The 25,353-nt window shown below is 44.2% G+C and overlaps 1 long non-coding RNA gene across 1 annotated transcript; it reads left to right on the top strand.

The window, feature by feature from the left end:
* The first annotated feature begins 392 nt into the window (after nt 1-392).
* On the top strand, nt 393-21,858 carry LOC143271887 (uncharacterized). The gene is made up of 3 exons (XR_013049177.1): nt 393-532; nt 10,804-10,955; nt 21,739-21,858. It is a non-coding gene; the product is annotated as an uncharacterized LOC143271887 (long non-coding RNA).
* Nucleotides 21,859-25,353: the final 3,495 nt, after the last annotated feature.

Below are 25,353 nucleotides of genomic sequence, written 5' to 3' on the forward strand. Positions count from 1 at the left end.
GTGTGAATATTTACCCAGACCTGACAGGGTCTAAAGAGTCACTGTGGTTGCCCATGACAACAGGAAGCCTTAATGACCAGGTGGACTTGGTGGGCTTCAGACACACAGAAAGAAAGGAAGGGCTACTGAGGCACAGTCACCTGAACACCTCGCTTCCACGGCCTCCTAAACTTTGAACACACGTGGGCTCTGAACATGCGTGAATCATTTGCAATTCTAAGCCAATGTCTTTCTTTGCCCCCAGCTGACATCTGTGTGCTCTTGGTTTTGTCGTTTTGGTGGGTGCTGTGCCACACATTCAGAGCACGGGCTCCTAGCAACAAGGAGCATGAGAGCCACACATTCAGAGCACAGGCTCCTAGCAACAAGAGCATGAGAGCCACACATTCAGAGCACAGGCTCCTAGCAACAAGAGCATGAGAACACAGCAGGACAAGGGCCGTGGCTTGCCTCGTGTTCAGTATACTTCCCCCTGCAGAAGATGCTAAGCTAGAAGACCAGGCCCTAGAGAAAGGCTCCCTTCAGGCCACTGGTAAGCGGGTCCTGCAGGACTGCCACCTTCCCATGGCTTAACTGCAGCCCAGGTTAGGATTCCCGTGATGGATGGAGGCGTGCGCGGTGCTGGCCATCCGCGGTTTCACAGCCCTTCTCACCGTGTGCCCTGTGTTACCTTTCAGTTTTTCTTTTCTTCTTCCTTCTTACCTTCCTACCCTCCTTCTCATCCTGCCATGATCCTTCACACCTCTTCACCTGGAATTCTCAAAACCTCTGCAGGTATTTCTTGCCTCTATCCGTAGCAATCATGCCTGCCGTCACAGCTTCGGAGCCCAGTTTCTTGCCTTTTCTCAGAATACTCCCAGCAGGGATTTTGAATTAGATCCGTTTCCTGTCATCTGCTCTCTGGTGGCTGCCCGTCCACACACCCGGTTAATTTGCATCAAGCCATACGATCCTCCCCTGTACTCTGACACCATGACTTTAAAAATAGCATGGCTAATAATCACCCTCGCTGACAGCTCTGGAACGGGGGCCATCAACGACAGTGTCATCTCTGTGGAAGGTTAAAGATGGAAGTGCCCCCCCCCTGTGTAGGAGAGGAATGGCTGTACCAGGCGGGGCTCTCTCTAGCCCAGTGGTTCTCAACCTTCCTAAGGCTGCGATCCTTTAATACAGTTTCTTGTGTTGTGCCAACCCCCAACCATAAACTATTCCATTGCTACTTCATAACTATAATTTTGCTACTGTTGTACATCATAATGTAAATACCTGATATGCAGGATAATTGATATGTGACCCCAAAGGGGTCACAAGCCACACGTTGAAAACCATTGCTCTAGAGGACCAGAATGGATAGAATGAAAATATATTAAAAGGGGATATGGCTAACAGGGCGTGTGGTCTGCGTAGTCTGACAATGGAGAGGCTGAGAATCCAATAGTTGTTCAGTCCACAAAGCCTGAGGGCTCAGCTATCCCAATCTGGCATGGAAAGCCTGGAGGATTCTGGGAGGGCTGCTAGTCCTTCAGTCGGTGTTAGAATCCAGATGTAGGTTCTAACATCAGTGAAGAACAGAGGGTCTTGCTAGTGAGAGTGAGAGCAACAGGCACAAAGCAAAATTTCCTTCTTCCGTGTCATTTACCTGGACTGCCCCCTGCCCAAACATGCTGCCCACATTTAAGGTGATTCTACTTCCAAGAATCTGAACAAGAAAATCCCTCAGAAGAATGCCTAAGAGCTTGCGTTTTAGTTGATTTCAGGTAAAGTCAATCTGACATCCAAGATTAGCCATCACAGTAGTCAACATAGGCTTAGTACACAGTCAAGTTTCTAAAAATCAGGAGCAATAAAGACGGAGATAGATTGGTCAGGAGAGAAAAGAATGTAAAAAACAAGAGGTCAGAAGCCGTGGAAGAGAGGCAGGGAAATCAGTGGAGAGTGTGACTTGATCAACAGGCTACTTTGGTTCTACCTTTCTTTGAGCTTAAATTATTTATGTTTCGTTGTTGTTTGTTTGTTTGTTTGAAGTGAGACCCAGGGGTGGAGAGCTGGTTCAATGGTTAAGAGCACTTGTTCCTGCAGAAGACCTGGCTTTCATTCCTAGTAACCACATGGCAGTTCATAACCATCCATAACTCTAGCACCAGAGGATCTGATGCCTTCTTTTGACTTCTAAGGCACCAGGCAGGCACATGCTACACAGACATACATGGTAGTGAAACACTCGTATGTATAAAATAAACCAATCTAAAAAAAATGTTTAGTGAGTAAATTTTAAAAACTAAAATTCAGAGCCGGGCGTGGTGGCGCACGCCTTTAATCCCAGCACTCGGGAGGCAGAGCCAGGCGGATCTTTGTGAGTTCGAGGCCAGCCTGGGCTACCAAGTGAGCTCCAGGAAAGGCGCAAAGCTACACAGAGAAACCCTGTCTCGAAAAATCAAAAAAAAAAAAAAAAAAAAAAAAAAAAAAAAAAAACTAAAATTCAAACCTAGTAGCATGAATGGTGATTTTATACTTGTGCTCTAATAAATAAAGCTTGCCTGGAGATCAGAGAAAAAAGCAAGCCATTATAAGTAAACAAAGAAGTCAGGCAATGGTAGCACACACTTTTAATCCATTCACTTGGTAGGCAGGGATCTGTCTGGATCTCTGAGTTCAAAGTCACACTGGAAACAGCCAGGTGTGGTGGCACACACCTTAAATTCTAACACTAGTTAACCATGAAGGTCTGGAGGTCTGTACAGACAGGAAATGACAGAGCTGGGCAGGAAGAGGAAGTGATGTAGCTGGACAGAGAGAACAAATCAGATGGCAGAGCAGCAAGGCATGTAGGCGTGGGTAGACAGGAAGTAGCTCGCCTTTGGAAGCTGCAGAGTTGGTGAGGTAAGGTTAGCTGTGGCTTTCCCTACTTCCCTGATCTCTCCGGTTTTCACCCCTATATCTGGCTCCGTGTTTTTTTATTTAAGAAGACCATTTAGAAATTCATCTACAAGCATGGACCTATAATCCCAGGTACTTGTGGGGCTGAGGTAGGAGGATCACAGGTTCAAGACCAGCCTGGGGAACTTCAGGGGAGCCTATCTCAAAATAAAAAGCAGAAAGAGGACTTGGGAACACTTGCCTTGCACGTGGAAGACCCTACATTCAATCTCCAGAAACACACATACAGCAGAAGTCACAGAGGAAATGAGTGATTTCCTAGCTACACAAAACAGTCTTGATTTCTCCTAATTAAAATATTTAACTTTTCTCATGAATCTGAATTTTGCTTCCATTTGCTATAAATTCTTAAATACTTGTGTGTACTGTTTTCCTTATTTCTCTGAAACACTTACCAGCCTCACCAGAGATGGTGTCTCATTTAGACCAGAAGATACTGGATACTCTGCATTAAAGACTCCGCCTTCTGGTAAAAAGACCATAGCCTTCTTTGTGTTTTACTCAGAAAAGTTCTTCACCGCTGCTAGTTTAAAGTTCAGCTTTTCTGTCAGATCAGCTCTCCAGTCTTCCCAACTCACACCGCCAGACATAGGAAGCCCCATGTTGCTGACCTCCTCCCAGAAATCAGAGCCTGAAAGCCAAGAGGCACCGTAGGCCCTATCTCGTGCCTCACATCCAACTTGGTGTCACTAAATTTGTCCACTTAAATTGTAGATGCATAAATCATAGCCACAACCCAGCTTTTCATGGCTTTCTTATGAACGACTTCATTCCTTTGGTCTAAAATAGAAATGCTTCTTAAGGAGCCCATGTGTTGAGTCTTATCAACATTGGTCTATCACCATTGTTGACAGTTAAGACCAATAGGTATTCTTAACTATTGTGAACGGATTTAGCCACAAATCAATATTGTGTTAGTCCCAAAGTCAACATTCACTTATCCAACAAATACTCCGACTAAATGTGATGTGTCAGACACTCCACTGGGCAGAAGGAGAAGAGATGTGATTTAAATAGCTCGTGTTTGAAGAGACATACTTTCAAATTAACTATAATTAAATGAAATATGGGCCATAATAAGTGGCTGAGGGCTGGCAAGATGGCAGCTTGCCACCAAGCTTGACAGGCTGAGTTAGGTGCCTGGGACACACAGTGGAAGGGGAGAGCCAACACCTGCAGGTGTCCTCTGACGTGCACACAGGTGACATAGTGTGTGCCTGCCACCTTCCCCGCACTGACACAATACATAAATGTCATTTCAAACCTTTAAAAATAATAAACGGATGAAAAAGAAGTGATAATGAATTCTGTCTCAAGAACAGTAATCAGGATGTAAACCTTCAAAGTTAAGTACCACACCAAAACTGTAAGGGACATAATTTAGTTGCTAGGTTATGTATTGTAATAAAGTGAAATTTTCATTCTACTACATGATTTATATGGAAAATATTATGTGGTTGAATTAATCTTCAATTATTTTCAATCTTTTCATCATCATCCATAAAAATAGTAGCCAGATAGGAAAAAAGGTAAGATTTGGCTTTCCTGAAAGGAAATTGGTAAGACCTACAATTCTCCAAATTCTTTAAGGACAAGGATCAGGAAGCTATCCCTCCCCTACATAATCCCAATAGGATCGGCCCTGATGTGGCACCTGTTCACCCATTCTGCGGCTGGACAGAGGGGCTAGCTAGCAACCGTTCACAAGGATGCAGGTGTGTAAGGAAAATGCACACTGGCTGAAATGGAACAAATCAGTTGAGAATTTTCTGTGGATCAGAGCTGATGGGAAGATCTGTGTAAAACTGGACCCCACAGCAAAAGGACACAGTGTTTTGTCCCTGCAGTGTCCCCGAGAGACTAAAGAAGTTAATGCGCCCTGTGTGCCCTCCCCTGGACCAAGGCCATCTCAGAAGGACAGTGGCCAGCCTGCTCCCCAAATTATTCTTCCCCTACATAATCCCAAGAGGATAAGCTCTTCACTCTTTCAAAGATCATGGCTCCCAGAAAAGCATCATGAGTAATTATTTAGAATCTGTTTTGGAAACAACACTAAAGAGGTGAGAAGGTGCAAGCCTCCTTTATCTGGGCTACTCAGCTGCACCTGAGGCCAACAAACCCGAGCCTCCCCCTTCACCCACGGAGACTGCCGTACCCACCTGGGGAGCCGCGGTACTTCTTTGCAGTGGGAATATGACAATTAATGTAGTGATAGGGAATTTGAATAGAATATAAATTGTGCTGAATCTCACATATGGTGTCCTAAAAATGTCCAAAATGATGTCATCCAGTGGGAGGGGGAAGGGGGGGTGCTGCAATTAGCTGGATGAGGAAGAGGCAGTTGAGAAAACAGATTAATGATGCCTTTGACACAATCAGCCTGAGAGGAATACTGGTTTCCATGGCAACCAAACCACTTAACCTAAATTAACAAAGCTGTTAAGAAAGAAAAACTTAAAAGACGAGGAGGGGAAAAGCCAAAGGATTCTCTTTGGGGAAATTAAATGGCCTGTCCCATCCTCACCTGACAGAGGGGTGTGCATTAACTAGGTGTCCGCAGGGTGTGTATTTTCTTACACTCTCTGGTTCCCAGTAATTAGTGTTCAAAAGCAGTCCAAGGATGTTGAGAAATTGTGGCTAATTAGCACAGATTTCTGATAGAACAGCCTTATTATCCTGATTCAGCCTGAGCTAGGCAGCAAGGAGAGACAAAAGGCCGGCTCTTGCTTTCCCCAAACTTTGTGTAGATGTTCCCACACACCATCCTTGCAATATCTACCCAGAACCCCTTGCTCAGAATCACCCAAGTCATTTGAGATGCTTGGGCATTTTATATGTCGCATAGGGAGACATGGGCCATTCATTCACACTGAGGTTGTGCCACAATGAAATAATACATTATTTCTGAATCATTTAATGTTCCATATGTAAGAAAGGAATCGTGTGTTCCTGGGCCAGATTTGATAGAGAGTAGAACTCCCAGATTTCACTGTGTCTTGGGTGCGTTTGAGACACAGGCTCAAATCAAATGTGCATGGATTAGAGGAGGGCAGGATGAGGCTGAAGCAGTTGATTCTAGTTTGGAATAAGTCACCAATTCTAGCGCTACGCCTTTAACTGTCTCCTGAGCCTGAAGACCAGGGTATGGATAGAAGAGGTCTGTGGACTCCATCCTTACTGCTTCTACTGAAAATATGTCTACTTAGAGATATTCTGCTAACAACTCAAGTGAGAAAAAGAAAAAGAAAGAACCGTGCTAATACAATTCAGCCTCTCCTATAGGTGATGCAGCCTCCTGGTTTCATGAGATAAAGTGGAAGTACCACATGACACTAAACTATGTTGACCCTTGTTAGTATTTTACACATTATGAAAAACTAAAAATACAGTAGGGCTTTAAAAGCTAGCATTCAAGCGTCTATCAGGTTAAATTTTAGTAATCTGAAAGGTGGGAAGCATGCACATTGATATTATTTTATATTTTTATTTTTCTGTGTGTGGTGGGGGTAGGGTGTGTGTGCATGTTGGTGTGCTGTGGGACAGAGTATGTGCCAGTGGAGGCCAGAGGGGGATGGAGAGTTTTCTCAAGTCTTCTTACACCTTGTTTTTGTTTATTATGGCTCTTTTTCCTATTCTTTCACAATGTAAGTGTGTACAATGTACTTTGATCACATTCTCCATTATCTTCTCTTTCCCCCTTTCTGAACCTCTTCCCAATAAAACTCATTCCTATTTTCATGTCACGTGTGTGTGCATGCATATGAGAGAGAGAGAGAGAGAGAGAGAGAGAGAGAGAGAGAGAGAGAGAGAGAGAGAGCGCATTCATGTGTGCGTGTTCTCTTCCTTCCTTCCCCTGCAGACTCCACTCGTTTCCTGAGACAAGGACTCTCATTGGCCTGGAGCTGGCCAACTGGGCAAGGGTGGCTGGCCAGCAAGTCCTCATCTTTCTGCCTCCCAGCATGCTTACAGGCGTTCACCTCTACACCTAGCATTTTTTTAAATTATATGTGTATGGGTGCTTTGCATGCACTTATGTCTGTCTGTGCACCACATATGTGCCTGGTGCCTGTGGAAGACAGAAGAGGGCATCAAATTGCCTGGGACTAGAGTTTCAGCTGTGAGCCACTCTGGGAGTGCAGGGAATCGAACAGCCCATGCTCTTACCCGATGAGCCATCTCTCCAGCCACCTCCACCCCCACCAGCTTTTTATATTTCCAGAGATGGAAATCAGGTCCCCACACTTTTGTCGGGAGCACTTTACCAACTGAACGATCTCTCCAGTCCTTGAAATGTTTTCTAAATCTGGTGGCACCCAACATCTATACAGACACAGCCTCCTGGTTCCAACACTTTAGTTATAAATCTAGACTCACATTTTGTTTCCAGTTGTTCTGGGAAGGAAACAAACTCACCTTGTCTGCAAAGCAGAGTTCCCATTAGTCTGGTAGAAGAAAGGTCTCCCAGTTGAAATTTTCCTTTTTAGTTTTTGCATGTTGGTAGTGATTTCTATTTCTTATTAATTCATGAATGGTTTTTTTTTTTGAAACAGTCAACAGCATTTATTTTACTCATAATGTTGTACAGCTACCACCTTTGTATGACTTAAAAACATTTTCTATACTTATTAAGTAGTTTCCTCCTATTAAAATCCACCCCAGATCCTGGGACCCACCTGTAGGCAGAAGTTTCTGTCCCACCAGCAACTCCCAAATACCCAGCAGTTGCTTCCCCAATTACTAATTATAATTATAATTATAAATGCTTGAACAGTAGCTCAGGCTTATTACTGACTAGCTCTTATACTTAAATTAACCCATAATTCTTATCTATGTTTAGCCACCTGGCTTGATGCCTTTTTCTCAGTATGGTATTTTTTTTTTCCTTTTATTTTACAATACAATTCAGTTCTACATATCAGCCACGGATTCCCCTGTTCTCCCCCCTCCCACTCCCTCCCCTTACCCCCAGCCCACCTCCCATTCCCACCTCCTCCAGGGCAAAGCCTCCCCCGAGGACTGCGATCAACCTGGTAGACTCAGTCCAGGCAGGTCCAGTCCCCTCCTCCCAGACTGAGCCAAGCGTCCCTGCATAAGCTCCAGGTTTCAAAGAGCCAACTCATGCAATGAGCATGGGACTCCGTCCCAATGCCTAGTTGCCTCCCAAACAGATCAAGCCAATCAACTGTCTCACCTCTTCAGAGGGCCTGATCCAGCTGGGGGCCCCTCAGCCTTTGGTTCATAGTTCATGAATGTTTTATATCACTTTTTTTTCCTACCAGCCTCTGAATTTCTATCAAAGTGCTAAATCTTTATTACTGACACAATAAAGAAAAATATGCCCCCACATTATTACTGTTTAGTTTTATGACATTTCGACATATAAAAGTTGTTCTTTCTATAGTAGAGTCTGCAGCCATTTTTCTTAGAGAAAATAACTTGCATGCAGAGGCCTCACTAGCTCTAGAGAAGTTCACTATTCAAGTGTATCTTACATGGTGTGATGAATTAGTTCACCCAAACTTATTTTGATGGATGACTCTTACTTGATGTTATCTACACGATCAGTCTCTTCGGTGCCTTTTTACAGAGATACAACATTCTGTGGTTTGGATGTGTGGCTGCTAAGCCTGGTCAGCAGTGAGGCCCCATGGAGAGGGGATACCTCTTTAAGAGGTCATGGCTGCAAGAGCTATGATCACAGAGATAGGGCCCTTGGAAGAGATTACTGTAATCCTTGCAGGTCATTACATAAACGACTAAACCTGACCCCATCCCCCACCCCGTGGCCTCTTGCTCCCTTATGCACACACACTCTTTCTGATGCACCGTTTCCCCGTCTGCTTTATCTCCTGATGTAATGCAGCACCATGCTATTTTGACTTTGCAGCCACCAGAATTATGAACCCCAAACCTCTTTTCCTTATAAAGCACTCACGCCTCCAGGATTCTGTGATAGCAACACAAAACAGACTTAGAGTAATGCACAATACATAGAATTTATAATTCAGTGGGTCTTCGTATAGTCACAAATTGTAGAACTGTCACCACCTCCAAAAGAAGCCCAGTGTCTACTGAGTCACACCCCACTCTACTCTCCCGGGTCATCACCTGTACCAGGCTTTTTCTTTTGAGCCACCAACCAGCTCCCAAATCATGACATGGATACTTGCTATTAGTTTTGAATGCTCAGCCTAGTTTAGGCACGTTTCTGGCTCGTTCTTTTAACTTAATCTGTTTCTCCATACCAACCTTATGTCTCAGGGCTTTTTACCTTTTTCTCACTCTCTTGCCATCTTTTGCCCCAGACATGTTTCTCATTCTCTCCTCCTTCTTCTCTTGTCTTTTTGCTTCTCTTCCCGAGCCTAGATGTCTCCTACTTATTCTCTCTTCCTGGCAGCCCCGCCTATCCCTCTCCTGCCTAGCTAACGGCCTTTCAGCTTTTTATTAGACCAATCAGGTGCCTTAGGCAGGCAAGGTGAAACAGATGCAACACATCTTTACATAATTAAACACACATCCTAATCGTTAAACAATTACAGCATAAACAAATGTAACACACCTTTACACAGTTAAAGTAATCTTCTGCGGCATAGACAAATGTAACAGATCTTTGCCGAGCCATAATATTCCACAACAATCACTGAGCTACTTTTCTATTTTGGACATCTCATATCAACCAAATGAGAGCATAGGTGGGCTTCTTGTGTGGCTTCTTTCACTTAGCGTGAGGTTTTCAAGGTCCATCCCTACTGCAGCACAAACTGGTACTTAGCATGTTTTGATTAATTCTGACTGCGTTAGTGCACGTCAGTCCATCCACTCCTCAGCTGATAGTCATTTGGGTTGTTTCTACCTTAAGGCGATCATGCTGTACAAAACAATCACATGAGTTCCCATATAAACATGTGTTTTTAATTCTTGACAGAGACCTTGGAGTGAAACTTCCTTTGTTTCATAGTCTTTTGTCCAGGGACTAGTGTATTCTGTCATCTCTGTGCATTTAATTATTCTTAGATAGAGCTAGGCTTTAGGACTCCTGAATTTGTTTCATTTTTTTCTGTCATTTCTTTTGTATCCAGCAGATTCTTCCAAGGTTGGTAGCTTTATAGTTCATTAGTTCACAGGCAAGATAGCTCTAACTTTCCTAACTTCCCAGTTTTCTTGCTTGCTTATTCCATCCCATCAGTGTTTGATTTCAATTATTTGAGATATTTTATTAGGTTAAGAGAAGATTTCTCATGTTTTATATATTCTATTTATTTACCTTTATATTTATTATTTATTTATTTATTTATTTATTTATTTATTTATTTATTTAGACAGGGTTTCTCTGTGTAGCCCTGGCTGTCTTGGTTTCTGTGTGTAGCCCAGACTGGCCTCAAACTCACAGAGATCCTCCTGCCTCTGCCTCCCAAGTTCTGGGATAAAGGTGTGCACCATCACCACTGCCCGGCACTTTATATATTCTTAATTTAATCTAAACTCAAACTTTAAAAACTAACGCCATAGTATTTACACCTTTGCAACAGCAGCAGAGCAAGTCGAGGAGCTGTCGGAATGAGACATCCCCGCCTCCGCCCCTACTCACAGCAGTTACGGGGATAAAAACAGCACGTGCTGAGCTCCGTAACAGGACTCATGTTCCATCCTCAAACCAGGTCCACAGGAGATTCTGTGTTAAAAAAGACTCGAATGACACCAGTATTTTTATTGCAGGGAAGTGAACTGAGAAAAGGGCACACTATTACCACATTTCCTCTTTGAATTCACAAATGTAGCACGGCCTCTGCTTTCATTCAAAGCTCCTGCATCTCCCACTTAAAGTCTGTGACTTTCCTACATTGAGCTCTCTCATTTCTTGTCCAGGGACTAACTAGACACACTCCACTGCTGGAGAGATGACTATTGGCCTCAGTGGATGAGAACTTACCCAAGAGAAATGCTGAGGGAAAAGGACTCAGGCCAACGGTGGAAGCCAAGCCTATGAAGTAGACACAAGGAGGCACGCGGAAGTAGAGGTGCCTGGGGTCTAGCTCACAAGGAAGGGGCGGACCTGCAGCAGGACGGCCACAGTCTAGCTCAATGGCTCTGATAGTCCTGAAGGCTGTATACGGAACACAAAGTTCTGCTGCACAGAATTCAAATGTCACAGATCTTTTTAAAGTTTTTTTTTTAATTTAGTGTGTGTGTGTGTGTGTGTGTGTGTGTGTGTGTGTGTGTGTGTGTGTGTGTGTGCAGCTGTGGAGGTCAGAGGACAAGTGTCTGGGAGGCAGCTCTTTCCACCTCAGCCACCTTGATGAGCTTGGGTCTCCCGTCTCTGCCATGCTGCTCCCTCAGGGCCAGCTAGCCTGTGAGCTTCCTGGCAATTCTCCTGTCTCTGCCTCCCACACTCACATAGAGTAGTGGGGTTACAAGTGCAGGTCACTGCAGCTAGCTTTCTGTGGGTTCCAGGATCAAATTCAGGTTCTCGGGCTTAGTGGCTAACACATTGATCCATGGAGCCATCTTGCTGGCCCAGCACAGGAGATTCTAAAGTAATGTTGCCATGATCTTCCCGGATGAATCCAACCCTCCTCTGGCTAAGAAGTTAGCCTCCTGGCCTGATGGTGTAACATCTTGCTCCATGGCCAGATCTAAGACCCCACAGTCAGAGAGGAGGCCCAGGCTAGAAAAAAACAGTGCATAAGCATTAACCTTTGAGTGGTCTCAATGGGAGCACAGACTCACCTTACACACTTATGCTAGAGACTGGTCCCAGAGCCACCAGCATCACCAGAGGAGACCGCAGGTCCCATAGGAGGACACCCCTCAACCATGCCTTCTTCATCTGCCCATCAGACACTATGAGAAACCACACCTGATGATAGATGCCACCAGGGGCTCTGGAGGGGAGCTGGCTAGCCCATTCACCGTAAACGTCCCAATTCCCTTACAACAGCCTACCCACTCTCTTCCCTCAGAGTTGCTTCCAAAATGCACATTGAAAAGGTGTTTCTATGCCGGGCGGTGGTGGCGCACGCCTTTAATCCCAGCACACGGGAGGCAGAGGCAGGCGGATCTCTGTGAGTTCGAGGCCAGCCTGGGCTACCAAGTGAGTTCCAGGAAAGGCCCAAAGCTACACAGAGAAACCCTGTCTAGAAAAACCAAAAAAAAAAAAAAGAAAGAAAAAGAGAGAGAGAGAGAGAGAGAGAGAGAAAGGAAGGAAGGAAGGAAGGAAGGAAGGAAGGAAGGAAGGAAGGAAGGAAGGAAGAAAGGAAGAAAGAAGGAAGAAAGGAAGAAAGAAGGAAGAAAGGAAGAAAGAAGGAAGAAAGGAAGAAAGGAAGAAAGAAGGAAGGAAGGAAGAAAGGAAGGAAGGAAGGAAGGAAGGAAGGAAGAAAGGAAGGAAGGAAGGAAGGAAGGAAGGAAGGAAGGAAGAAAGAAAGAAAGAAAGAAAGAAAGAAAGAAAGAAAGAAAGAAAGAAAGAAAGAAAGAAAGAAAGAAAGAAAGAAAGAAAGAAAGAAAGAAAGAAAGAAAGAAAAGGTGTTTCTAAAAGGACTTCTGGGGCTGGAGAGATGGCTCAATAGTTAAGAGCACCCACTGCTCTTCCTGAGGACCCTGGTTCATTTCCCAGCACCTGCGTGGCAGCTCACAACTGTCGTCTACAATTCCAGTTCCAGAGAATTCCATGCCCTCTTCTGACCTCCTTGGCAATCAAGCATGTGGTCACATATATACATGAGGTCAAAATACTCATACAAAAATTAAAATAAATTGAATTATTTAAAAAGGAAAAACTAGGACTTCTAATACCAAATAAGGTGCCAGAATCCACTGAAACGACCCACACACCTTAGATGCTCGTCATGGCCTCTCACCCTGCAGGGACTGTGGCTTTTATGCAGATGCCACCACAGCCCCATCCCTCCTGTCACACCAACTGCCCAGGTGACCTGAATAAAATTACCCAAGTACACTATCTCAGACAGACTTACCCAGAAATATCCTCGAGGGCTCACACCTCCAGCTTTTTGGGTATAGCAAACTGTTTTTGAGCCGAGGAGGCTGGAATACATTGGAGGTGCACTTAATCCTATACATCCAACCCCACGTCCTGCTGCTGAGCTTTCCTAAAATGAAAAGTGTTATTGGTTTATATTTACTCTTTAGCTCTTTGGGGGCCCACCACTCAGCTCCCCAGTAAATCACATGGAGTCTTAGTCTTACTTATGAATGGCTGTCCTTAGCTTGGCTTGTTTCTAGCCAGCTTTTCTTAAATTATCTCATCTACCCTTTGCCTCTGAGCTTTTACCTTTCTCTAGTCTGTATACCTTTCTTTACTTCTTACTCCGTGGCTGGACCCTTGCATTCTTCTCTCCTCCTTTTCTCATTCCCCTCTTCTCTTTTTCTCCTTCTATTTATGATTTCTGCCTGCCAGCCCTGCCTACTCTCTTTCCTGCTTTGCTATTGGCCCTTCAGTTCTTTATTAGACCATGAGGTGTTTCAGGCAGGCAAAGCAACACAGCTTCACAGAGTTAAACAAATGCAACATAAAAGAATGCACCACATCTTTGCACCATTAAACAAATGTCCCACAGCATGACCAAAAGTAACCCATCTTCAACTAACACTCCAGAAAGGGTTAACAGGGAACCAGCTGCAGGCTCATGGGTCCCTACTGCTTCTGTTCCAGACATAAACTCAGCCAGACATCCTAGGAGGGGATTTGGAGGCACACAGGAAGCAGAACCCATTTCTCTGCAGCTGCAGGTACTCTTTTCCCTTCAGGGTTCGTGAACCTCAAAGAGGAGGTGGAATGTCCTTACAGTAATCTCATTTTGAGTATCTGTGTTTTCTTTTATAAGTGGCTATTTTCATCCTTGTGATTATGTATATTTGCTTATACATGTATAGTTTTGTTTAAGTAGATATATGTTCAATCATGGTCAGTATATTTCAACAATTTACCACAGCAAAACAAAACATCACAGAAAAGGAAAAAGCATTTACTTGGTCAGTGTAACAAAAAACAAACAAGAAAAAATCTCAACTGTTCACAACCAACATGAACTGAGGTCCGAGCCTACCAACTGGAGTATAGAATGAATGGCTTCAGAAACTCTCCAAGTGAATGTAGAACACCTCCTACATGTGAGTGGCAGGACAATGTCTAGTGCAGACTCCCTCAGTTATGTTGAATCCAAAGACACTCAACAAAACGAGTGAGCAAGTCACAACCCAGAGAGAAGCGGAAGCTCTGGGAGACTTCGGACAGCAGCTTGGAGGCTCAACCTCCTGCTAATCGCCAGCTCAAATGTGAGCGGCCAATGCCGTGCTGGAGCAACACATCTCACAAAGACAGGAACAGGGGCAGCCTTTGCTTCCTCTCCACATCCTCCCCACGGAAGTGCCGCTGCCAGAAGAGCTAAGGCAGCTGGAGCACCCCGGGATTGTCAGGGGGATGCGAGGTGGTGCGCTGTGAGCAGAGGGGAAGAGGCACCGGGTGGTTGCTGGCTGATTGCTACAGGACATCTGGAAGAGGAAATTTGCTGGCCTTCGAACAGGAGCTGTTTTGGTTTTTGTTTGTTTGTTTGTTTGGTTTTTTTTTTTTTTTGAGTTGTTTTATAGAACTTTTCATTGTAGGGCAAAAGATTGCTCAAATAAGTCAGAAAACCAAGTCTATTATGAAATGGGTGAGAAAGGAATAAGGTAAAGTCACATCTGTTACAATATCTAAGATCTGGACCAATTTCAGGCATCATTTTTAAGAGAAGTGCAATCGAATGTTCTGAGAAAATGACGATAGAGGCTTTCGGGAAGGAAGACCAGAGAGGCTATGGGGAAGGAAGACAAGAGAGGCTATGGCAAAGGAAGACAAGAGAGGATATGGGGAAGGAAAGTTAATCTGGTGAAGTAAGCAGGTCTACCTTCCCATCTCCTCCCTCGAGTTCAAAACCAAAATGAAGTACACAATCCAGGGACACATCTGGCTCACAGGAACCTTCTCTTGTTCTGATCATCACGAACCCAAATGAGCTACCCTATAGCTCTCACCTTGTCATGTGCATCCCCATGAGCTGGACATTTGAAAACCATAAATATGCACACCAAGAAATTGTGTTCACCCAGCCTCAGCTTGCCATTCTCTGATGAATTAGGGAACATGGGGCTTTAACATCCAGTTTTGAAAATTTGTGCTCCTCTGTTGGGAGCTAGACTGATCCAAGGCTTTCTCAGAGGTCTTGATGAAAGAACAGAAGAAATATAGTTCTGTGTCCTTACTTAAGGGCCAATTTGAAAAGGCTGAGTCTGGGGCTGGGGCCTTGAAGGACTTGAGGTTTAGGTTCCTGGGAAGTTGGTTTTTTCCCGTGAAGGGCTGTGGTTACCAGTCCTAAGGCAGCTAGCTGTGTCTGGGGAATCCTGGGTTCTCTTTGTCAATATTGTTTGATTTAGCTTTCTGCTGACCTTGGCCCACTCTCCCCCTATAAACAGTATAGAAGATAATATACTTTTTTTTTTCCAAGACAGGGTTTCTCTGTATAGCCCTAGCTGTCCGGGAATTCACTCTGTAGACCAAGCTGGTCTTGAACTCAGGGTCCACCTGCCGCTGCTTCCCAAGCACTGGGATTAAAAGCATGTGCCACCACCACCTGGCTGATGCAATGCTTCTTAATGAACTTGCTTGGCATAAGCCATCAGCTTATGCAAAACCTCCTGGTCCCATGTTTTGTCATTGTCTTCTTTATTTCTCATCCCAGTCCTCCCCCTCACCCCTCCCCTCTTGAGACCATTTTTCCTGAAGGTTTTGGGTCACTTCTCCGTCACCCATACTCGACCCAATGAACATACAGTCTAGACATTAATCAAAATCGTGGGCACTCACTATTTCTTATGTGCACGTGTAAACTAAGTCTAAGGGCATAGAGTTCTTGTAGAGAGGAAGAGGTCATTTTGGCAGCACACAGAGGTGCACCAACAGGAAACCGTCTCTCTGCCACCGCCACCGCCTCCTTGGATGCTTAGGTAGCAACGAAGTCCAAAGATGCCTTTGATGCATTATTCTTCCTCTCTACCCATCCCCTTAAAAAAAAAAAAAAAAAGAAAAACGAGGGACATTTTTAAGATGGGAAATCTGAGAACTACTACACTAAGCCACACTGCGGCCAGTCCTCCGGACACTGATTGCCAACAGCTAAGGAATAGCGTTTGGTCCTGGTGATGAACAACTCTGGTGAATGTGGCTAAAAGATCACCATACCAAACACTCCATCTTTGTCCCATGAATAACCCAGGACTTCCCAGATATTTTCTCCCCCTTCTGCTCCTCTTTCTCCTCCCCCTCTTCCTTCTTCTCCTTTTCTCCTCCTTTTCCTTTGAGATAAGGTCTCACTTCGTAGCAGGCCGGCCCCAAATTATAATTATTCTGCCTCAGCCTTCTGACTATTAGAATTACAGGTGTGAACCCCGTGCCCAGCCCCTTCCTTCATAAGCATGAGTCCTACATCTTTTCCAAGGGATACGGTTTCACTAACAGAAGAGATCATATAGCTCTGTGGTGGTTCGAATGAGGAATACCCCCCACACACACCTTAGGTTCATGTATTTGAACACTTGGTCCCCAGTGGGTGACACTATTGGAGAGGTCAGAGAACCTTTAGAAGACAGCCTTGCTGAAGGAATTTCATCACTGGAGGCAGGCTCAGAGGGTTTATAGTCCTGTTCTCTTACCGCTTCCCATGGATGAAAATGTGACCAGTCTTCTTCAGCCCCTGTCACCACGCCATGCCTTCCCTGAGATAAAATAAACCCTTTCTTTCCTGACTTGTTTTTGGTCCTGGTGTTTTATTACAGCAACAGACAATTAACTGATACAAGGCCCCGTCCACTCAAGCCTCCATCTTTTCTGACAGTATGTCACCCATGCGGTAAACCTTCCCAGATGTGACCTTCGGAGGGTCACCTGGGAAGAGTGTTGAAGGAACGTGTCTTGTTCCTGCTGGATAAAAGCTGTGTCTAAATCTCAGGCAATGACCAGGGGAAACTAAAAGAATCTCCAAGCTCTTAAATGTCCAAACAGACACATTTCCTCGGAGACTGACGAGCATCATAAACGTTTGCATGCTCCTCAGTTGTGCCTGCCTTGTAAGAGAACTATGTAATGAGGGAAGGAAATGGGGAATAGAAGAAGCTCTGTTCAAGCATTATACAGCCATCACTTAAAAACACGTACTTTCCTAGAATAAGGAGTCTAACTCTTTGGAAAAGCCATGCCATGGACAGGTGAAAGAGGTTTAGTTCCACCCCTGCATTTTACCCAGAGTCGGCCAAACATATTCTTTTGAAAAATTAAGATTTACCATTTGATAAGGACAGATCTGGAAACAGGACTTTAAACTAAAGAAGAACATGGTCTCTGTATCATTTAAGTGCCTTGGGCTCTCTTTAAAGTCATTCATGGTATGCTCACACAAATCATTGCTAAGTGAAATAAAGGAAAAAATAAAATCAAAGTTCGCAGGACTAGAATGAATTCTTCCTGTTTCCCATTTAATATTTGGGTTAGAAACAATTCTTGGAAATGATCACAAAGGCAGAAATTACTGACTTAATTCTAAATAGATTTGTGGTCATTCCTTTAATGTTAATTTTGGCATGCTGGCTGTGGCAGTAACATGCTGGCTGTGGCGGTGACATGCTCACTGTTGATATAACTGGTTGCTCAGTAAACAAGATTCCCGACAGTTTGCTCCATTCTACTCCAAAGACAACCTGAGGCTTTGAAAGTGGGCCTAAAAATGCATATGAATCTTCCCCTGCAGCTGCTTCTGGTTCAACTTCACCAAACTCACTCACTTAAGATGTGAGATTTTATGCAAGGTTCCCCTTTAAAGCTCAAGTGACTCTGAATCTTAGAGATACATGGGAGTCTTCAAAACCTCAGACAAAGGCCCTACACGTTTTATCAACAGACCCTGTATACGTGTGGCCTTGGTACTATTCACATGCTTTATTTTATCCAATCCAACAGGCTTGATTTGGCCTTCAGAGCACACAGAATACATAATTAAGCCCAGGTCCTAATGACAGGCACTTCTGAGGTTTTCCTGCATCTCCTGTCACATGATTTTCTTTTCTTCTATTACAATTGGGCAGTGGGGGAGGGGCTGCTGGTGGAATGCTGTCCTACTTTGCTTATAGGATGTTAAACCCATAGAACTAAGATTTGTCCTCAGAAGACCAATGAAAACATCAACTGCTTTTCAAACTTGATAGTTGCTGCTTCCAAAAATATATATATATAGCTTTATGCAAATACTAAATTAAAAACAAACACCCCTGTACGCACAGAGAATTGCTGTTATCTCATATCCACATTTCGGAATTCAGCGGTCCTGAGCGGACAGCGGGAAATGTAGCAACATCCCTGGAGGCCAGGCCCACAGATCCAAAACCATGGGACACAGAGCTCCTCTGGGTCCCCACCAAGGGTCTGAGGAGCCTTAGATGCCTCCCTCACCAAAGGCCAATTTCTGAAGGGGCGGAAGATGACGCAGGGGAGAGCGGGGACTGCAAGACAGCTTTGATGGAGTAGTCCCGGTTAGGGTTTCTATGGCCGTGATGAAACACCACGACCAAAAAGCAAGCTGGAGAGCAAAGGGTTTATTGGCTTACACTTGCACATTGTAGTCCTTCACTGAAGGAAGTCAGGACAGGAACCTGGAGGCAGGAGCTGATGCAGAGACCATGGAGGGGTGCTGCTTACTGGCTTGCTCCCCATGCCTTACTCAGCCTGCTTTTTTATAGAGCATAGGACCACCAGCCTAAGGATGGTCCTTCCCCATCAATCACTAATTAAGAAAATGCCTTATGGCTGGATCTCATGGAGGCATTCTTTCAATTGAGGCTCCCCCTTTTAGATAACTCTAATGTGCTAAGTTGACCTAAGACAGCCAGCACAGGGTATCACTTAAGAAAACAGTAGTCTCAAGGACTGCTTATCTGAAGCTCTCCTATCTATTTAAGGAGGGATAGAAAGACACCCAGGCCATGTGTCTGCAGCAGGCAATGGTAACATGTCTGTTCAGACTTGCCTTAGCTGTGCCCCGCAGCTCCTGATGGGAAGCAATTTAAATATAAGTTCTTGACTCCAGAAGCTCAACTGTGTGGACAGTGGTCACACTTGATAGGCTAATCTGTTACCGAGCACCACTTATATATTTCAAATGGACAGAAAATAGCATTGTAAGCAGCACCTTAGGATATACTTACTGCCTTTGAATGGGAGCCTTCTTCCTAGTATCAGAAATCTGTAAGATGTATTGAGAAAATTTACTACTGTGGGAAATGAAAAGTGATGAGATCCGGTGGGGGAGGCCTCTGGCTGATTAATTGCTGTCACACTGTCCTTCCAGTGACTTGAGGAGCTTGTGTTCTCTTTCAACATAATGAAGCCCTTCCGGGATGAGCCTGACGCTGTAGGAATGCAGCCACCCCACCATCACTGACACGGTTCTTGGGTTCACTCCCCACCACTCCACTGAAACTATTAACACTGTTCGTATTCATTTGTTACAAATTTTACCAAGAGATTGCCTCAGGATATTTAAATCCACACTGTTTTAAGGATGCATTTGATTTTCATAACTGTTCCTGGAGGCCCAGTTATTCCTTCCCTATCTTGTGGCATGGCCTTTTTCACCCCAGCTAACCACGCCCTCTCCTACTCCCTTCTAGCTTGTGTCCAGTTCAACACTGGGGAGGAACTTCCACTCCTGCGTCTGTGGCAGCTGCCCCTGGAGCTGCTGTAGGAAGCCTGGACCCTGGTCATCACCAGGTTTTTAATGCCACATTATTGAGGGTTCCCAAACTCCTCTCCCAAATTCCAGAGTCATTTACATGCTTGCCTTCACAAACTCAAGCTATAACCGACTTTTGATGTGCGAACAAGCTCTCCTGGAAAGAACCAGCTGACTGCGTAGAACATTGGGGATGTGGAGAGGCTGGGTGTTGTAAGGACAAAGTCTGATTATAATTTGTCTGGGGCCATCTTTAGCTCCCTAACATCCTAACAGATTAAAAAATATCCTTTGAAATAAATTAAAAGCAACACAGTTTTCCAATCAAAGGGCTCAGTGCGTTGTCAGTCAGCATCTGAGGCCTAGGGCAGAGTTCTCCCCATCTCCCCATAACCCGCCTACCTGATGGATCCACCAGTGTATTTGAAAAGTGCCTTGACTTATAACTGACTTTCTTTGTTCTGTTGCTATAGAAAGTTCATAAAATTGCTACCTCATTGGAACATGGAATTTGGGGTAACTAAATGCGTGCTCCTGGGCAATGGTCACTCACATCTGGCTCCAGAATAAATTATTGCTTTCCCTTTGAGATGAGAGCTGTGTTTTTATGCAGACAGAGCTAAGTTTGTTGTTGGGCATCTCTCTCATCTTGGCCAAAATCACTCCATCTTTCCAGTTTTCAGGCCCAAACAACAGATGCCACACTCTGATGGGTGCTGGTGGTCATTACTTCTTGGCTAGATTTTAGTCATTGGTTCTAATCCTCCAGCTCTGCCCCTGTCCACAAACCTAACAGGGCACCCAGAACAGCCTTTCCTAACCACTATCGGCTCATGCCCTTCACTTGCTGAAAACAAATGGCTCCTTGCTGCAAAGTAAGAGTTCTTAAAATGGCCCCATTATAATACCCGTGTGTCTCCTGCTCATCATTGTGAGCATCCTCCACAGGGCTTTTCTAGTCCTGCTTTTCTCTATTCCTCCAAGAAGGCATTGACTAGCTTTGCTCCAGACCATCTTTTCTAAAGTGTTCAGATCCTGATCAGCTTTCATGATAAAAGTAAAATATTTTCCCCCTCCTGAGCACAATTCTGATGTATTTCCTATGCAGTGTTGTTAGGATTCTGCCACTCTTCCAGCTGCATGACCACTCGTGTGCAGTTCAGTAGCTAAGAAAGGGGTCTTGCGCCTTACTTCATCCATTCCTGGGTGATTATGTAATGCACGAGGTGTGGCCATGCGATCTGCGCATGCGTGGCGTAGCTCCATAAGCCCATCTGCTCATGTGCAGGGGAATCCTTAAAAAGCTGGACACAGACTCCTCCCCTCTCCTTCTGCCCCCACCCCCACCCCACTCTCTCTCCTGCACATGTCTCTGCCCAGGCCTGGCCACGCTCTCTTCTGTAGCTTCCCTTCCTCCTAATAAAGCTCTAATACTGGGTTTTGTCCTGTCTCAAACCTAAACCAACAAGTGTGACAAAGATAATGTCTCTCTCACAAAGGACAAAGAAGTTTGCTTGCTATCCACATAAAGCATTCAGGCTCCCTGAGTTTGGGGTTACTCAGCTATGACAGAAATCCACTGGGGATGCAGCAGCCACCTGGTCCCTCTGGCGTCACCCACTGGATGGAGGGCGGAGGGAAGCGCATGCGGCAAACCGGTAGGTAGCACATGAGAAACGGCGTGTTTTTCTTAACTCTGGAGTATCTTGCATTCTGCCGGAATCCACCCACACTGCAGGCTAAATTTGCGAACAAGATGGGTTGAGTCTCAGCTTTCTGCTTATTTCCCATCTATATGCTCCCCCACTCTCCCTCCAGGTCAGTTACACATCTGTTCATCGACACTAGAACACGTAAGGGACGGTGTTGGTTAAAGCCTCACATTTCTCATTGGCCTGAAATACCCTGCTCCCCCAGATCTCTCTTAGCTGTTCCACCCTTCAGGGAGCAGACCACTTACAATCACTCTTCCCTACCTTAATCTTCCGGTTTCCTTTATTCAACTCAATTTTTTTTTTTTCTGTTTCAGCTATCAACTTCTACAGAAGGCAGGGCAACTGGATGCCTTTACAGAACCAGATAATAAGCATTTTAAGTTTGAAGGCCTTAAGGTTCCTGTTAAAATGGCTTCATTGTAGTGGGAGGGCAGTAACAGGTAATATGCTAATAAAGCGGGGATCACTGTTTTAGTAACACAACTTACAAAACAAAACAAAACCTGGCAGCCTGTCTGCGGATTATAGATGGTCAGTACCTGTTACAAAAATCTTCTCAGCTTCTCATACTGGCCAACAAGCTTCATAAAAGGAGCAATCTTGTTATATTCATGGCCCAAACTAGCCTGGAACTATGCAACAGGGATCTGCCAAGAACGAGAGAAAGAGAGAGAGAGAGAGAGAGAGAGAGAGAGAGAGGGAGGGAGGGAGGGAGGGAGGGAGGGAGGGAGGGAGGGAGGGAGAGAGGGAGAGAGAGAGAGAGAGAGAGAGAGAGAGAGAGAGAGAGAGAGAGAGAGAGAACGCTCTTACCCAAAGGGAATAAGATGGCTTATTGAGCCAAATTTGAGTGACCAAGATCTAGGTATATATATATTTAGGTCTCTCCAAATTCCAAAGGACATGTTAGAATGGCCAAAGATGACAAGGCACAGACAGGCTACCTGCTCATCACCCTCACATCCTTATTTCCCGAACCCACATCTGCACTGTACTCCTCTAGACAGGGGAGCCGGCTTGCGGTGCAGAAAACCAGGATCTGATGTTGGACTAGTCCACCGTGTTCCCTTCAAGTCCCTCGACAGCTCTCCTTCACACTGACCGGGTAGGAGAGTCAGCACTATTTTACATCAGATCTGCATGGAGTTCGGCATGGCTAAGTGGTTTGGTAAGGAAATCTCATGCAATGATCTAGACAAGTCTAACCTAAATACATACCTGCTTTTCAGAGGCCAGCCCTTTGTCTACTTTCCTGCAATGGATGCTTCAACTGGACGCGTCAGCAGCTAGTTTAATCCCCTGGGCTACTTAAAACGATTATACACAGATGAAAGAGACAGCAGACCCTCCCTCGGGGCAAATGATCTGTCCCATTTCTCCCTTCAAGCTCAGGGCTCAGCCAAGAATGTGACTTTAAAAAGGCCCTTCGTACCTGCCAAAAGGTTGGAAGGAGAAAAAGGGAAGTCTCTCCAAGAAACAAAGAGTCACGTCTGTATCACGTGACAATGACGGGCCAGCCAAATGGATGTTATGTCCAGCTTTCACATGAAGACCAACTGGAACAAGACTGTAATTCCATCAGGTGTCATTTATTTAAATAACAAATCAATTGCACACTGTAGGTAGACTGGTTACAGCAATATGAAAATAGAGCATTCCAAAAACAATCTGGCAACTTAAATATGCATCTAATAACATAGAGCCTTCTACAAGAAGGAAAAGGAAACGTAATGACTTTCAAATTGATTTATTTGCACTTAAAAATACAATTTCTAATAGGACATCTGTTTTCAAAACTGTCTAAATTGTAAAAATAGAAACAGGAACTGTTGTCTTCATGTTGAAAATTTAAATCTTTATCTACATTCACTTACACATCACAGAGGGTAACGAATAACACAAAATCAGCATACGAAAAGTCATGGGAACACAGCTTTTACATGACAAGTATCAGTTCACACTTTCTTCTTCCTCCTTGACTGAGGGAAAGCTTTCTAGATGGCCTCTTCCCTCTCTAGGACCTGAGCCTAATTCACTGATTAGCAGATGGATGTTATTAACACATTCATTTTACAAAGAGCCCTCACCTTCCAAGTCTAAAATGGCTTTCTCTGTAAGACTGACTGCTGAAAATGAGCTACAGAAGACCACGCTCAGTACAATGAGGAAAAGAAGAGACTGAGGCAGGATGCCTTCAGCCTGACCAGCACAACACTGAACACTAAGTACAGATGTGAGCGCCGATGATTCAACTGGAAACTCCAAACTGGTTTTGTAAATTTGTAAATGCCTTTAATTTTGCCTACTCCAAAAATAAGTGAAAAGCTAATGTTACCATGAAGGCCTCTTTCAGGCCAGAAGGGAAGACAGGTTTACTTTTTGTATTTTTGAGGAAAAAAAAAATCTCAAAAGACAAACACCCACAAAGTAAATTTGCTTTGGAAATAAGTTGTGCAATAAAATAATACATCTCAGTTATTAAATATATATATATATATATATATATATATATATATATGCCTTTGTATATAACTTGCACCAAAAATTGAGCATTCTATGAACATCTGCAATAAATATTTTAAAATAGTAATCTATAAAGAGACAGCTAATATTCATTCAGGTGTTCAGATGCCAACAGTCAACACAAGGAAAAATGATGAACAACACTTGGCTCTAGAATTCCCATGACTCGGTGACTGAGCCCAGCACACTGTTAACCATCAAGTGCCTCCTGTACAGCACACATCAGTGGCACATGCTGGCTGTCTCAGTAAATCCTGGGTAATCTGGACCCAACAGTGCTATTTTCTTACAACATTAAACAGAACCAAAAGCCTGAGATTTCAAACATTTATGACAATCTCTCTTCGTGTAAATTACTTCCTTAAAAATAATTCACTTGGGCTGGTGCTCAGTGGCCCATTGCTTGCTTAGCAGTGTGCCCGCACCCTTGGTTTATGCCCCAGGACAGGAGGAGGCAGGAGGAGAGCCGAGCAGAAAGCAGTTAACTGTCTACCGTGGGGGGGAACACTTCCAGAAAAAAGGGAATTTGTGAAAATTATTTATATTCATTTACTATCTCCAAAATTGCAACCTGTGCATTCTGCTCTATTAAAGATAAGACTGAAGTCAGAGGTCTGTCTAGTTCCTCAAGGAGAATGTGCCACACTTTCAAACTGAGTAGACTTCAAACTCAAAGCAATTCCTTCAAAAATAAATGTAAGTAATATTCTTTAATGAGCTCAGTTATTCCGATACACTCATTTTCAGTTCTGTTCCACTGAAAACAATTTTTTTTATTTTCTTTTGTACCCAAACTACTAAGACTTTTAATTCAAAGGCTTAAAGAGAAAAAAAAAAAAGTTAATGTGGCATAAAACAAACACATCCAATGTAATATGCACATGTCCCATGTTCACCCTTTAAATTAGACACTTCTAAGAACTACTGAGTTAGCACACAGGGTGTACTATGTGTTCACCGTCAGTAAGCTTGTTACTACTGTACCTTGATTTTTCCTACTCAACATTCCACCTGGGGCTGAGGACGTGGCTCAGTGGTAGAGCATTTACAAGGCATGCACCAGTCCTTAGGGTTCCATTTCTAGCACCACAAAAAATAAATAAAACAAAATAAAATTCAACCTGTAGGCATGTACAGAATTCTTTATTATTTAAGTACAGTGAGGCATCTGGTTTGATCTTTGCGCACAGGCCTGTTGCAGTATAACTGTGCTGAACACGTCACTGCACTGCACACAGGAGGCCACGGGCCTTAGTCTTCCTGCGTGGTCCAGGCTGAGAACCTGCTCAGCCATCTCAACACACAGAAGAACTCTGTCACTTCCTTCTGAAGGAATGAAGTTTTATACATGGGCTAGGATGGACTGAAACACAAAAGTCTCTCCAGATCACATGGAAGCACTTACACCA

Source organism: Peromyscus maniculatus, chromosome 2 (assembly GCF_049852395.1).
Source record: "Peromyscus maniculatus bairdii isolate BWxNUB_F1_BW_parent chromosome 2, HU_Pman_BW_mat_3.1, whole genome shotgun sequence".
NCBI classification, from domain to species: Eukaryota; Metazoa; Chordata; class Mammalia; order Rodentia; family Cricetidae; genus Peromyscus; species Peromyscus maniculatus.